At 43.0% G+C, this 14,087-nt stretch overlaps 1 protein-coding gene and 1 non-coding gene across 6 annotated transcripts in view; both read left to right on the forward strand.

Moving 5' to 3' along the window:
- Positions 1-222: 222 nt before the first annotated feature.
- On the forward strand, positions 223-294 carry TRNAE-CUC (transfer RNA glutamic acid (anticodon CUC)). Its single transcript has one exon. It is a non-coding gene; the product is annotated as a tRNA-Glu (tRNA).
- Positions 276-14,087, forward strand: part of DNAJC5 (DnaJ heat shock protein family (Hsp40) member C5) — a 62,567-nt gene continuing 48,755 nt past the window's right edge. For 2 of the 5 annotated variants that reach the window (XM_073308936.1, XM_073308938.1), the window contains exons 1-2: positions 788-1,048; positions 9,736-9,782. The gene's annotated coding sequence lies outside the window, so the exon portion shown is untranslated. Of the gene's footprint in view, positions 296-787; positions 1,049-9,735; positions 9,783-14,087 lie in introns of those variants that run through there. The other 3 variants (XM_073308937.1, XM_073308939.1, XM_073308940.1) reach the window with 2 other exon arrangements.

The raw sequence follows: 14,087 nt of genomic DNA on the forward strand, positions 1-14,087 counted from the left end.
CTTTTATTTGCCCAACTTCTGTTGGTGCAAGAGAGAAGCTTTGGGGCTTACACAGAGCCTTTCTTCAGGGCCTGCTCCAAAGCTTGTCTCTCTCACCAACAGACACTGCACCAGTCAAAGATATGACCTCACCCACTTTCTCTCCCATGGCGTATTGACTATGAAAATGAAAGTGAAACACCGATAGGAAGTTAAGGCTGTGTGAAAAACCCTCCCTAACGCTCCCTGGTGGTCTAGTGGTTAGGATTCGGCGCTCTCACCGCCGCGGCCCGGGTTCGATTCCCGGTCAGGGAAGGTGATTTCTTTTTAAGGGTCCCCTCTACGCTTCCCCGTTCAAAAACCCTCATCGGCCGCGCTGATTTGCCTCCTTGCCCCACGCAGCTTTACCCCCGCCCCTAGCTTCCGCGGCAGCGCTTCCCGGGGCGCCTCCGGCCTTCCCTCCCAGCCGGGCGGGACGGGGGCTCGCCGCAGCGATGGGCCGGGCCGGGCCGGGCCAGCGGCGAAACCGGCTCCCCGGTTCCGCAACGCCGCCCGGACGAAGAGCACGGGGAGCAGCCGCCCGCCCCCGCGCTGGTCCCGGTCCCCGGGTGTTTCCCCGCAGGGACACGCCGCCCCTCAGAGCGGAGCCCGCCCCTCGCGCGCGCGCGCGCGCACGGCTCCCCTCCGGCGCGCGCCCCCGCCCCCTGGCGTACCCCCCCCGCCCCTTCCCTGCCCCGCCCCGCTCCGCTGGGATGTGGCGCGCTCGTCTCCGCGGAACTGGGAGGGCGCGCACGCGCGTGTGTGAGCGCGCACGCAGCCTCCCTCTGCCCTGCTCCTCCCCCCTTCGCTCCGCGTCGCCGGGTCCCGCTCGCTTGTGTCGCTTGGCGGCGGCTGGGGCTGCTGAGGAGACGCCGCCGGAGCCCGGGCCGGCCTGTGAGGAGGAGCCGCCGCCCCGCACCTCCCCCCCCCGCAACCATCCGCGGGGGAGTCGAGAGCCGCCCCTCCCCCCGCCCGGCGACACCCCCCTCCCTGGAGCTGCGCACCCGCCGGCCCGCTGCGGAGGGCGCAGGTAAATGAGGGGGGAGCAGGGTCCGTTCGCCCCGCCGGCCCCCCCCCCACCGGTCTGTGGCGCCTCAGAGCCTCGTACGCACCCAGGGCCGGCTGGGCGGCTGGAGGCCAAGATGGAGCTGATGCTGCTGAGGGGGAGGGTCTGACGCTGCAGCACATCGGGGGGCGGGGGGGGGGCGTGAGGAGAGGGGCAGGGGGGCGGGGGGAGAGGGAATGGCGGGGGGGCGTGAGGAGGGGGGGCGTGAGGAGGAGGGGGGCGGGGGGGCGGGGGGAGAGGGAATGGCGGGGGGGGCGTGAGGAGAGGGGCAGGGGGGCGGGGGGAGAGGGAATGGCGGGGGGGGCGTGAGGAGAGGGGCGGGGGGAGAGGGAATGGCGGGGGGGGCGTGAGGAGAGGGGCGGGGGGGCGGGGGGAGAGGGAATGGCGGGGGGGGCGTGAGGAGGGGGGCGGGGGAGAGGGGCAGGGGGGGCGTGAGGAGAGGGGCAGGGGGGGCGTGAGGAGAGGGAATGGCGGGGGGGGCGTGAGGAGAGGGGCAGGGAGGCGGGGGAGAGGGAAGGGTGGGGGGAGAGGGAATGGCGGGGCGGGGGGGATAGAATAGGGGACCTCATCATAAAGCGGAATATCCCTCATCCCACCCCCAGTTGCCACCCCCTTTGCTTTCTGCTGCGTTTTGGATCATGAAACAGAGACTGTTAAACATTAGCTGTCTTTGTACTGGGGGGGGGGGGATTAGCTGTTGAGGAGCAATATGTGTGTATGGGGGACAAGGGATTATCTCAATTTGTCATAAATGCCACATAGCTATGGAACCTGTTCATAATAAGGTATTAAAAATTATGGACATTGTGTTTTCCCTGGGAACCTCTTGCTGGGGGGGGGGGGCGGGCGGGGGATGAAGAAAGCCCAGCTTCCCCTTCCCTCCTCCCACTCCTGCATACCTGGTACCAGGGGGACTTGCAATGTTTTTGTGTGCTTGTGTCCTCTGTCTTTGGACTTCAAAATGACAAAAAGTCCTCAAAGACTATATAAATAATAACTTTGGATTTAGGGCTTGTGTTAACTGAGACTCCTAATGACAAATGACAGCTCGGGATTTCAGATGTTGTCTCCCCCTATGTTGCTGCTTGGGATTTTTATAATTAGTGGCTGCTCAGAGTATTACACACTTGAGTTTTGTTAAATGATGCGTTTAGAACCAACGGGAAACCTAGTTTTTGAAACAGGAATTTGGAGAGAAGGGAGAACTGATTTATTTTGTGCTGCTTTTTGTGATGCTTTAATGAAGACAATTTGATTCCAATGGTATTCTGTCTGGATGTAACAATGTGGATGGGGTAGTCAGTTTACTAACATACTTCGGTTTTTTGCTTATGCTTTATCTAGATCTTGCAATTGTATGCATAGTAACACAAGGCAATTGGTTTATTACTGGCGTATAATATAGAGATGGAGCCATTTCTCCCTCAGAGAGAAAGGTGAAAGCCATCCATGTGTGATGCTGCTGCTGTGTGACACACAAGGAGATTTTCAGCTTTTGCTTGCATTTGATTCAGTGAAGCATCAGTCTGCAGAGTGTGCAGAAAGTCATTGCTATGGGTTTGTCTGTGTGTATTTAATGCTCTCTCTGAGGTTGTAATCTGTAATAAAATGTGTATGTAAGTGTGAATGACAAATTCAAAAGATCTTCTTGGAGAAATACAAAGATGAGCATGAATTTATAGCATATATCTGTCTCTTCAGTCGATGGTGTTTTATTACGACAGTTTCTTTTGGGAAAAGAAAAAGTGAAATTATAGTATATCTGACATTTATTATAATCTGCTACCATTGAAGCTAAAACTTTTAGGTTGAAGCCAACTTAGTGGTTGGCTTTGGCAACATTTTAGCCATCTCATTGGGTATATTAAGCTATGATAAGCGTGCAAATCTAAAAAGAGCCAAGGGTTTTTTATTTCATGTGAAGTGCACTGAGGCAGGTCAAATGGCTGTCGGATATTGTCAGTTGTGCATAAGAAGCATTTGTTTTAGATTTGTTAAGCAACGGAGAAATTCAGTTAAACTGTAAGAACAAGCTCATGTTTTAATATCGACCATTCAAACTGCCCAGGGTCATTGTGTACATATATTTTGTTGTTAGAAGTGGCCTGGTCTTAGACAGAGTAACTAGTGCTGGGGGATAGATACCAGCGATGCTGATGAGCGGGTTCTGTAAGAATTATAACTGTGCTGCTTTTCTTAATGCAAAGCTGGATTTGGGAAGAAATCATAACTAAGACACAGAAGGTAGAATTAACTTTAAGAAAGCAGTGTAGGGAAACTTGTGCTACCGATGTCCATGGTGTATTTGTTCTGTGGATAAGTCGGTCTTTGGGCTTCAGGATTGTTGATCTAGCTCCTTTTTATGAGCACTAAGTAAATAAATATCCTCCCCTTCCTTGCATATTTCATCTTACTGTTAAAGGTAAGCACAATCTGAGCAAAAGACTGTTTATGGCGGTGGTGGTGAAGAAAATAAAACTACATGTTGTAGATGAGTCACTTTAGTCTGACACCATTTATTTTCTGCTCCATGTTTTTGATACATCATATTGGCAAGTCCTAGGTAATAGTGTCTAAGTACCTTGATGCCCCACACAGGGGTGACCTAAATGCATGGTGTATGTATGCTCTGTAGTTTAATATATGTGTTTTATCAATGTGTGCTTGAAAGAAACAGCAAGAGACAAAACACACTTTACTAGGTCATTAACACATGCCTTGGCTGTGCAGGGGTCAGAAGGCCTTTCAAAAGAATATGACTAATCAGTGCATCTCCTGCAGTCTTTCATAGTTAAAATACCAAGAAACCTATATTTTGATAAGTTAATGCACTTGAGCTACAAAAATAAAGTACAGTAATTGGGGTAATTTCACTGAGTTTGTAAATGAGATGGTGAGGCTGTCATACCAGAGCATTCACTGAGGATTCATCACCCAAAGATGATTAGCAGCCAGGCAGATAGTTGCTCTGGACAACTATAATCAGAGAGAGAATGAAATTACTTATTGAATGGGGCCAAGATTTTATTCCTGTATCTGTATTTAAAGCATTTATAAAGTCATCAGTGGGAGTTATTGAGTGCTTAGTACTTTGGAAAATTAGGGAGGTACCAAAAATATGATTTTGGGGATCCTAGCTTAAGGTTTCTAGTTTTGAAAATCTTGACCTAGTTGAATTATTGCAGTTTAACCTGTTCGGCAGATAGTATTTCTGATAATTGATGCTTGTGCCTTTGATCATCATACTTGCTTTCTTTGTAAACTTCAAATATAGGTAACAAAAATCGTAGCATCATAGAAACGTAGGGCGGGTCATATAATGAGAGGTCATCTAATCCAGACCTGTGCGCTGAGGCAGGACCAAGTAAACCTAGACCATCCCTGACAGTTGTTTGTCCAACCTGTTCTTAAAACCCTCCAGTAACAGGGATTCCACAATCTCCCTTGCAAGTCTATTCCAGTGCATAACTGTCCTTATAGTTAGAAAGTTTTTCCTGATATCTAATTTAAATCTCCCTTGCTGTGGATTAAGCCATTACTTCTTGTCCTGCATTCAGTGCACAAGGAGAACAGTTGATCCCCATTCTCTTTATAATATCCTTTAACATATTTGAAGACTCTAATCAGGTGCCCCCTCTGTCTTCTTTTATCAAGACGGAACCTGCCCAATTTTTTAAAAACTTTCCTCATTGGTCAGGTTTTCTAAACTTTTATCATTTTTATTTCTCTCCTCTGGACTTCCCAGTTTGTCCACATCTTTCCAAAAGTGTGGCATGCACAGTGGGACACAGTACTCCAGCTGAAGCCTCGCCTATGCTAAACAGGGTGGGACAGTTATTTCCTGTGTCTTACGTACCACACCCTGGTTAATACATCCCAGAACGATATTAAACTTTTTTGCAACTGCGTGAACATTGACTCATATAATTTGTGATCCACTATAACCCCCTCATTTTGTTCAGCAGTATTACTGCCTAGACAGTGATTCCCCATTTTGTATTTGTGCATTTGTTTTTTTCCTGTCTGAATGTTGTACTTTGCATGTGTCTTGATTGAATTTCATCTTGTTAATTTTAGACCAATTCCACAATTTGTTGAGGTTGTTTTGAATTCTAATCCTGTCATTCAAAGTGCTTGTGACCCCTCCTAACTTGGTGTCATTTTTCAGATTTTATAAGCATACTCTTCACTCCATCATCCAAGCCATTAATGAAAATATTCAATAGTACTGAACCCCTGCATGATCCCACTAGATACGTCCTTGGTTTGACAGTGAACCATTGATAACTGCTTTTTGAGTATGGTCTTTCAACCAGTTACACACCCACCATATAGTAATTTCATATAGACCACATTTCCGTAGTTTGCTTATGAGAAAGCCATGTGAGACTGTGTCAAAAGCTGTATTAAATAAAAATATATCATGTTTACAGCCCCCCCCCGGAGCAGTAACAGTAACAAAGAAGGATATTAGGTTGGTTTGGCATGATTTGTTCTTGACAAGTCATGCTGGCTATTTCTCAGAACCCTGTTATCCTCTAGGTCAGTGGTGCCCAAACTTCCCTGTCGTAGAATCTGATTCTATGCTTTCTTTCACATATAGTGCCACTCCCCCACCAGCACGACCTGTTCTGTCCTTCCGATATATTCTGTACCCTGGTATTACTGTGTCCCATTGATTATCCTCATGCCACCAAGTTTCTGTGATGCCTATTATATTAATATCCTCATTTAATACAAGGCACTCTGGTTCACCCATCTTATTATTTAGATGTCTAGCACGGATATGTAAGCACTTTAAAAACTTGTCACTTTTTAGCTGTCCGCCATTACATGATGTAATTGAATGGGACTCTTTTTCTTTTGACTGTTTCTCATCAGATCCTACCTGTAATTTATCATCTTCCATCCTCTGTCTCCTCCTTATTAGGATATAGGGAATCTCCATTTATAGATCCTCCCCTAAGGGATGTCCGAACCTCCTCTGCACCTGTTGGCTTTCCTCCAGCCCTTAGTTTAAAAATGACGATGGGTGTTTTCTGAGTTCTGGGCAATTTATTAAATAATTTGTTCGTTTAATTGTGTGCATAATATTTTAAGTTTTATAGTAACGGTTTGTTAAGAACCCAAAGATTAGAATCAATTTTTAAATAATCATAATAAACTAAGGTTTCAGAGTGGTAGCCGTGTTAGTCTGTATCGATAAAAAGAAAAGGAGTACTTGTGGCACCTTAGAGACTAACAAATTTATTAGAGCATAAGCTTTCCTGAGCTATAGCTCACTTCATCGGATGCATACAGTGGAAAATATAGTGGGGAGATTTTATATACACAGAGAACATGAAACAGTGGGTGTTACCTTTCAGACTGTAACAAGAGTGATCAGGAAAGGTGAGCTATTACCAGCAGGAGAGCGGGGGGGAGGGGAACCTTTTTGTAGTGATGATCAAGGTGGGCCATTTCCAGCAGTTGACAAGAACAGTAGGAGGGGAAATAAACAAGGGGAAATAGTTTTACTTTGTGTAATGACCCATTCACTCCCAGTCTCTATTCAAGCCTAAGTTAATTGTATCCAGTTTGCAAATTAATTCCAATTCAGCAGTCTCTCGTTGGAGTCTGGTTTTTAAGTTTTTTTGTTGAAGTATTGCAACTTTTAGGTCTGTAATCAAGTGACCAGAGAGATTGAAGTGTTCTCCAACTGGTTTTTGAATGTTATAATTCTTGACGTCTGATTTGTGTCCATTTATTCTTTTACGTAGAGACTGTCCAGTTTGACCAATGTACATGGCAGAGGGGCATTGCTGGCACATGATGGCATATATCGCATTGGTAGAAAGGTTTTGCTCCTTTCATTTATAATATCCTTAACTAATTTGTGTAGCAATAACAGGTAATTTCAGACTGAAGTTTGATTTTTAAGCAGTGTCCCTTTAAATATTTCTTGCTTTCAACAAAGTTCCAATGTGGCACAGTTGCCGTACTTCAGAGTAGACACTCACAAGGGTGGTGGGAGGGATTCTCCCATCCGTGTAGTTAATCCAGCTCCCCAAGAGGCACTAGGTAGGTCTATGGAAGAATTCTTTTGTTGACCTTGTGCGTCTACATCAGGAGTTCGTTTGTCTTAACTGTGTCGCTCAGGAGTGTGGATTTTTCACACCCCTGAGCGACGTAGCTGGGTCTAATTAATTTTTGAGTGTAGACCTGGCCTTATTGTTCCTATTTTAACAAGAAAGGAACAGATATCTGTAAATTTTGCTTGACTTACTTTTTACCTTGATGATGATGATCTATTGACACCTGTCTGTAACCTGTATTTCAGGTGAGCTCTTGAGATTTAAAAGTCAGTTCCTGAGAGCTAATTGACATTTAAAACTTACATTGGCATAGCTGCCTTTCTCAGGGGCATGAAAAATACACATCTCTGAGAGACATAGCTATTCCAACCTAATCCTCGGTATAGACAGTGCTAGGTGGGTGGAAGAATTCTTCCAGTGACCTAGCTACCACTTTTTTGGGAGATGGATTACCTATAGTAATGGCAGAATCTCTCCCATCACTTTAGTGAGTGTCTGCACTGAAGTGCTACAGTGTTTTAAGTGTAGACCTACCTTGAGTCTGTATGCCTGGGTGGATCTCATGCAAAGACATGTCGTGTGTAATTTCCTCAAATCAGATTAGGAAGGAATTTGTAGGAAAACTAGCTTGTACCCTTCCAGGTTTCTTGGTTTTCTGTTGCCCAAGCCTCACTTTGAGAAGCTAGGTGCCACTCCTTGTATAGGCCCATTATGTCAAATCTCCACTGGATGAGTGAGCTACATAAATAATTTAGTTCTGCTCCTTCTTTTATTCTAAACAAGGTTATTGCATGTTTCAAAAACAACTTTGGTTTCCTTAGTTGCTTCAGAAATACTAAGCTGTACAGATTTATTTTTTTGTGTCTTACCAAAGGACACTGCAAGCACGAATCAGATAAGGATGGAATTGAAAGAAATTCTGCTATCAGAAGTAATCTATTACAAGAAAATACCCAAAAAACAGAATTCTAAATAAATTTTGTATTTGAAATGTGTCAGTAAAAATAAAATGTATGATGAAGTTCATATTATTCTCAAGCTATTTGGTTCTGTTAATGTAATCACTGACAAAAGCACAGTCTGTTTTATTTTTTAAAAGTTACTAGAAGTTCCAGGTAATGTTTAGTATCAGGTTACAAGACCACGTGACTCTGTAGTATCATAGCTTCCATGAGTCACTGGCAGCATGGAGCTTCTGCAGGAAAGCCAAACTTTTCACAGTCCATTGTTCTTATCGATGGGCCCTCCGCCATGTCTGGCTTTTCCATTGTTGTACCTGAAGTGTTAGCAGTGGGTGTCACCTAAAGTAGCATAGTTGAAATACAGATACATAGTGAATATTCCTAACTTCAGATACAGAAATGATACAGGCGTACAAATAGGATAATCGCATTCAGTAAATCATAATCTTTCCAATGATATCTCACATGAGCTGTCTTGCATGAAGTACATCTCAGTTACGTTATATTCTTGTCATAAGCATATTTTCATAAAGAATATGGAATGACACATCACATTTGCAACAAAATATTCCTTTCCTCTCCATTTTTCGTATTGTAACACGAAGCCAAATGCTATTTTCTGTCTTAGGCTTTTTTTTTTTTACTGTTCTTAATTGATATCTTGTAACAATATTTCTCTTGGCTTTGAAATATTAAACATTTGACCCATACTCTATAATATATTTGAGCTTTTGCACAGATTGTTACACTCATCAAAAGATTTTTTGCTTTCAAATCAGTTGATAATGCCATAAGAAGAAACTAAGCTGTAGGTAAAAAGGAAAAGTTGGTGTTCATTTTTGCTTTTTAACCATTGAATCAGCTGTTTGCAGGAAAAAATGCTGACATACAAAAATTGCTAAGGGCAGTAAGTAGAGAGAGGAGTGTATGTAACTATCTAGAAATGTGTCAGGTACAGGAAATTCATACTGCTAGTACTTAATAGCCTCAAGTGCTTCCAGTGAGATGCTTTTATAAATAAAAGTTACAGCTATCATAGCTAAAAGGGACCAGTGTGATCATCTAGTGTCACCCCTTATATACGGCAGGACACTGAACTTTCCCAAAATAATTCTTACGTCTTTTAAAAAAAATCACAGTATTTAAGGTACTATGAAGAGTTAAAGCAAATCTTTATGAGGGTGGTGGGGGGAAGCATGTTAGAGGTTCTTAGTCCTTTTCCTCCTCCATAGTCATGGATTCAGTGTAATTTTGCTTGGTTCTCAGTTCTGATAGAAACATGGGAGAAGTGCTGTCAGCAGACAAAGTGAACATGTAAGATCTTCCTCAAATATTGTATTGGAGAGTGGCAGTCTACTTCCTATGGGGGAAGGCATGTGATGATCAAGAGATCTGAGGGGAAAACAAAAATAGCTAAATGTTCACGTGTCTATGAAAGCCTGCAAGGAGCTCTTGTAGTCAATGTAAAATCACCATCCACATTGCCTTCCGGTATCCTAGCCCTTTGTAAACTGTAAGAAAATGTCCCATCCCTAATTACTAACAAACTAGATTTCTCATTTCACTTCCTTATACCTGACCTACTATGCTTTATTCCTTCTGTCTTATCCCATAGAACTCCTGATTTCCATTCTCTTGTTGGGAAGAGTTCCTGTTATACTTGTAAGTACCATTTTGCTACAACACTTAGTTCATGATTTTAACTTGCAAACTCTGAGTAGGCAAGTGGATTTTTGTCAGCCATTGCTTGAAGAATAATATGTTTACAATTGTACAACACATAAAGTGTAGTTGCATTAAGGGATTCTGGGAACAGTATAAACTGTGAGCAAAGTTAACTTGTTTTGTTCCTGTCACCATATCTCTGAGAGAATTGTAACATTAATTTGTGTACATTTGAAATGATAAAAATCCAACTTCTCTCCTTCCCTTAATCTCTTGCTGTCATCTCATGTGCACCTCCCCACCCTAGCCTCCTGTGTCCTTTCTTATTTTAAACCACGTTCCTTTCCTTACGTTCTGTTCTTGGCACCCTTTACTGTAGTACCTTAGCTGTCCCCCTTGAGTGTTTTTTTTTAAACAAATCCTGCAAAAGAGATTTCACTCTTCCTTCCTTGCTGTCATGTGGCAGGGTTTGTTAAAAATAAATAAATAAAATGTCAGGGTGTGTAAAGATACTATTGGAAGAGGAGTAGTGGGGGAAAGTGGGTTGTGAATTGTATTTTTCCCTCAATATGTTTGATCTATATCATTTTCCCTCCTTCCCTAGTTTGACCGTTTGAATTCAATAATACTTCTGTGGCACCTTTCAGTTGGGGATCGCAAAACATTGTATAAACAATAAATTGACGGGGATTCTCTGGAGGTATTACTCTTCTTAGGGGGATTAGCAGTAGGTTAATATATAGGGGTGATGCTTGTATTCTGTGGAGAGCAGTATGGCATGAGGAATAATAGGATGCTTTTTATGTTCTAGTGTTGGTCAACACCAAAAAAGTAGATCCAAAATTTTGCTCTCACTCAAACTAGTCTCAGACCAGTCATCATTTTGGCAGCGTGATCTCTCTTATTTTCTTTAGGGAAATAAAAGTTTACATTTAATAACTTGATACCTTACAGTACTAAAACCAATATACATTGAGAATGGGAGTGACTTGTAATGATGCAGTAGAGTAATATGAGTACTTGTATTATAAACCCCTGAAGATTATTTTAAGTGTGGTTCTGCTCTGAAAACTGAGTTTATAAAAGTGGAATTGAAGGTTTCTCCATCTTACTGTCCCAATGATTTCTATATCAGTTTTGCTCATTTCAGATGCAGAATATTTTTTCTAACTACCCAGCTTGCAGACTGAAACTGGGATCTGAAATTCAAGCTGTGCTATTTCTTAATTATCACCAGTAATAAAGATTCTCAGCTACACCATTGTTTTTAATTTGTGCCCTTTGTTACACTGTGAAACATAGTTGCCTTCATTTGGAGCTTTTTCTCCTCACGCAGTATCCCCCGGTCTCTGCACTTGTCAGGTGGGTCTTCCGTGACCTAGCCCTCCAGCCGAGTCACACTCTGTCCATGTGTGAAACAAACTAACTCCTTCCGGGGTATAGAGTCTAAAATGTCCTGCAGCCCTCCCTGGGCTCAGTCTTTAACCCATCACAGTACCCTCAGTTGGTCCAGCTAGGTTGCAAGGTTCCTCCTCTAGTACTGAACAGCATCCCTGGGGACTCCTTGTCTCTCCTTGGGGCCTCAGTGAGCCCAGCATTCCTGCTTGGACTCAGTTTGCTAACCACAGCTCCCCGCTAAGTCAGTCCCAGTAGTGTGGTTCCCTTCTGTGGAGTGCCACAGTTCTAATTCCCTTCCTTAGGGTGTAGCTACTTCTGCCCAGTGGTTGGTTGGAAGGGGGCCTGTCCCACCCGTTGCTCCGGGTCCCAACGCAGGGACCCTTTAAGTATAGCAGCCTCATACTGTGTCCCTTTACTAATTGCTGCTCTGTTTCCCTGGGCTACTTTGCATGAGAAATTCAAGTCCGGTCTTTTCTGGAAGTCTCTCTAGTGCCTAGAGATATAGTGAAATTGTGACATTACAAAAGCTGGGAGAGTGAAAATTGAGAGGAGGATGGGTTTTTAGACATACTGCTCAAAAGTTAGATTTTTGGTATTTGTTAACACTGGTTAAGTTGATCAATTAAAATTTTGGAGAAAGAAACGCTTCAACATTCATACCCCTTCATATAAGGTGTGAGAATTAAATATACATCCTCTGAGACCTTGGGGAAGACCAGATTTGATTTACCAGGTATTTCTGAGGTAAAAGAAAGTGGGGGGGAACCCAAACAAAAACAAAAAACCAAACCCACACTTTTAATTCCCTCTATTAATCATGAAGAAGCAAAACTGAAAATAAGCCATATTTTAAAATAATCCTTTTGCAGACCATCTTTAAGATTGTTGAAAATGCAACTGTTGTTCAGAAAAATTGACTTAGTCCTACCATCCAGGAATCATTTTTGACCGTTGCCTTTTTACAACACAAACGGCTTAATACTAGTTATGAAATAGGAAGTGTTTGTGTGGGAGAGGGAGGGCGGGGGCAAACTCATGGTCTGTGCATGAATAGTTGCAGTAGATTCCTGGTGACTTCTTAAAGACACTTAAGCTATTCTGTTTCTGGAGCTGGTTTCTATGGGACCAAGTTACCAGGCAGAGAAGGGTTGGACGGTGAGTAGCTTTTCCTGAGTCCAAGGGTTGTCTCTCTCTTCGAACTTGATGTATCAAGGGAGGATCACTACAGCATATCATTTCATGAGGTGGGGAGACCTTTTCTAGGTTAGCATTAGGGGACGGGGATGTAATTGCTTGCATTGCTTATGCTTAAAATTGGCTCTGTTGCTCTGAACGTAAGAACATCAGAATGGACATACTGGGTCAGACCAATGGTTCATCTAGCCCTGTACCCTGTCTTCTGACAGTGGCCGGTGTCAGATGCTTCAGAGCCAGTGAACAGAACAGGGCAATTTACTGAGTGATCCATCCCCTGTTGTCCAGTCCCAGCTTCTGGCAGTCAAATGTTTAGGGACTCCCAGAGCATAGGGTTGTGTCCCTGACCATCTTGGCTCATAGCCATTGATGGACCTATCCTCCTTGAACTTATTTTTGAACCCCATTATAGTTTTGGCCTTCAAATCATCCCCTGGCAATGAGTTCCACAGGTTGACTGTGCATTGTGTGAAGAAGTACTTTCTTTTAAACCTGCTGCCTGTTAATTTCATTAGGTGATCCCAGGTTCTTGTGTTCTGTGAAGGGGTAAACAGCACTTCCTTATTCACTTTCTCCACACCATTCTTGATTTCATAGACCCCTATCACATCCCCCCTCAGTTGTCTTTTCCAAGCTGAACATTCCCAGTCTTTCTAATATCTTCTCATGTGCAAGCTGTTCCACACCCATAATCATTTTTATTGTACTTCTGTACTTTCTCCAATTCTAATACCTTTCTTGAGATGGGGTGACCAGAATTACATGCAGCATTCTTTGATAATGCGTTGAACTGCTCAAGAAGGGACATCAGTATCCCAAAGGGTTCTGATGGATCTTTTTCTTGCTTTCTTGGATGTCAGAGTAGACTCATCATAAGTAAGGATGTGTGCTCACATGGCTGAAGGAAGTGCAGAACTGAATGTTAGAGAAAAGAAACTGAACACAAACAAAGCTAATTCTTCACAAAGAAACTTTCTTTTTTGAACAGTCATGGTCTTGACTAACCTCCTTACATCTATTACCAATAAGATCTTGGGTAGATACAGCTGAGAATTTGAATATTTGTATTTTTACTGTTTAGTATGATTTAATTTCTTCCTTTCCTCTCAGCTTGATCGATTAAAATAGTCTAGTCAGTTTTGCTTTCAGGTTCTCTTGTACTAGTTCTGCAATGCTCAGATTGAAATGGTGCAAGGCAATGTTTGTTGGGCGGAGAGGGGGAACTAAAAGCCTGTTACAATTGGAATTAGTAACTAAATCATGGAAACATTTCTTTTGGGTTTAAGTTTTGTAAAGAGAAGCTTTTACATAAAAATCTAATTTTGGGGCCAAAAGTGAATTGACAGGATCCCTTTGTTTATGTTTGTAAAGGCCATTTAGCATTATTTGGGGTTTTTTTTTGTAAATCCACTTTTTCAGTAATTCTCTGTTACTTTATAGTATCTGCAATAATTATTTATGAATGCAACAATTATTTATGAAGACAGATAAAACATTTGTCTCCTTTTTCTGTTCTCCACTATTGTAGGAGGTAGATAGGGAGGGGAATTTCCAGTAAATCTGTGCCTTTCCTGGTGAAGTAATTGCTTTTACTTGGCAGACTAACATTAATTAAAGTATGTGTTAATATCCTGGAATATTATGATGACATTATTTTTTTTTAGTCCATTCTGGTGGTGGTGGTTTTTCTTTAGATTTTCTCTACAACAC

Source organism: Lepidochelys kempii, chromosome 13, assembly GCF_965140265.1.
Source record: "Lepidochelys kempii isolate rLepKem1 chromosome 13, rLepKem1.hap2, whole genome shotgun sequence".
NCBI classification, from domain to species: Eukaryota; Metazoa; Chordata; order Testudines; family Cheloniidae; genus Lepidochelys; species Lepidochelys kempii.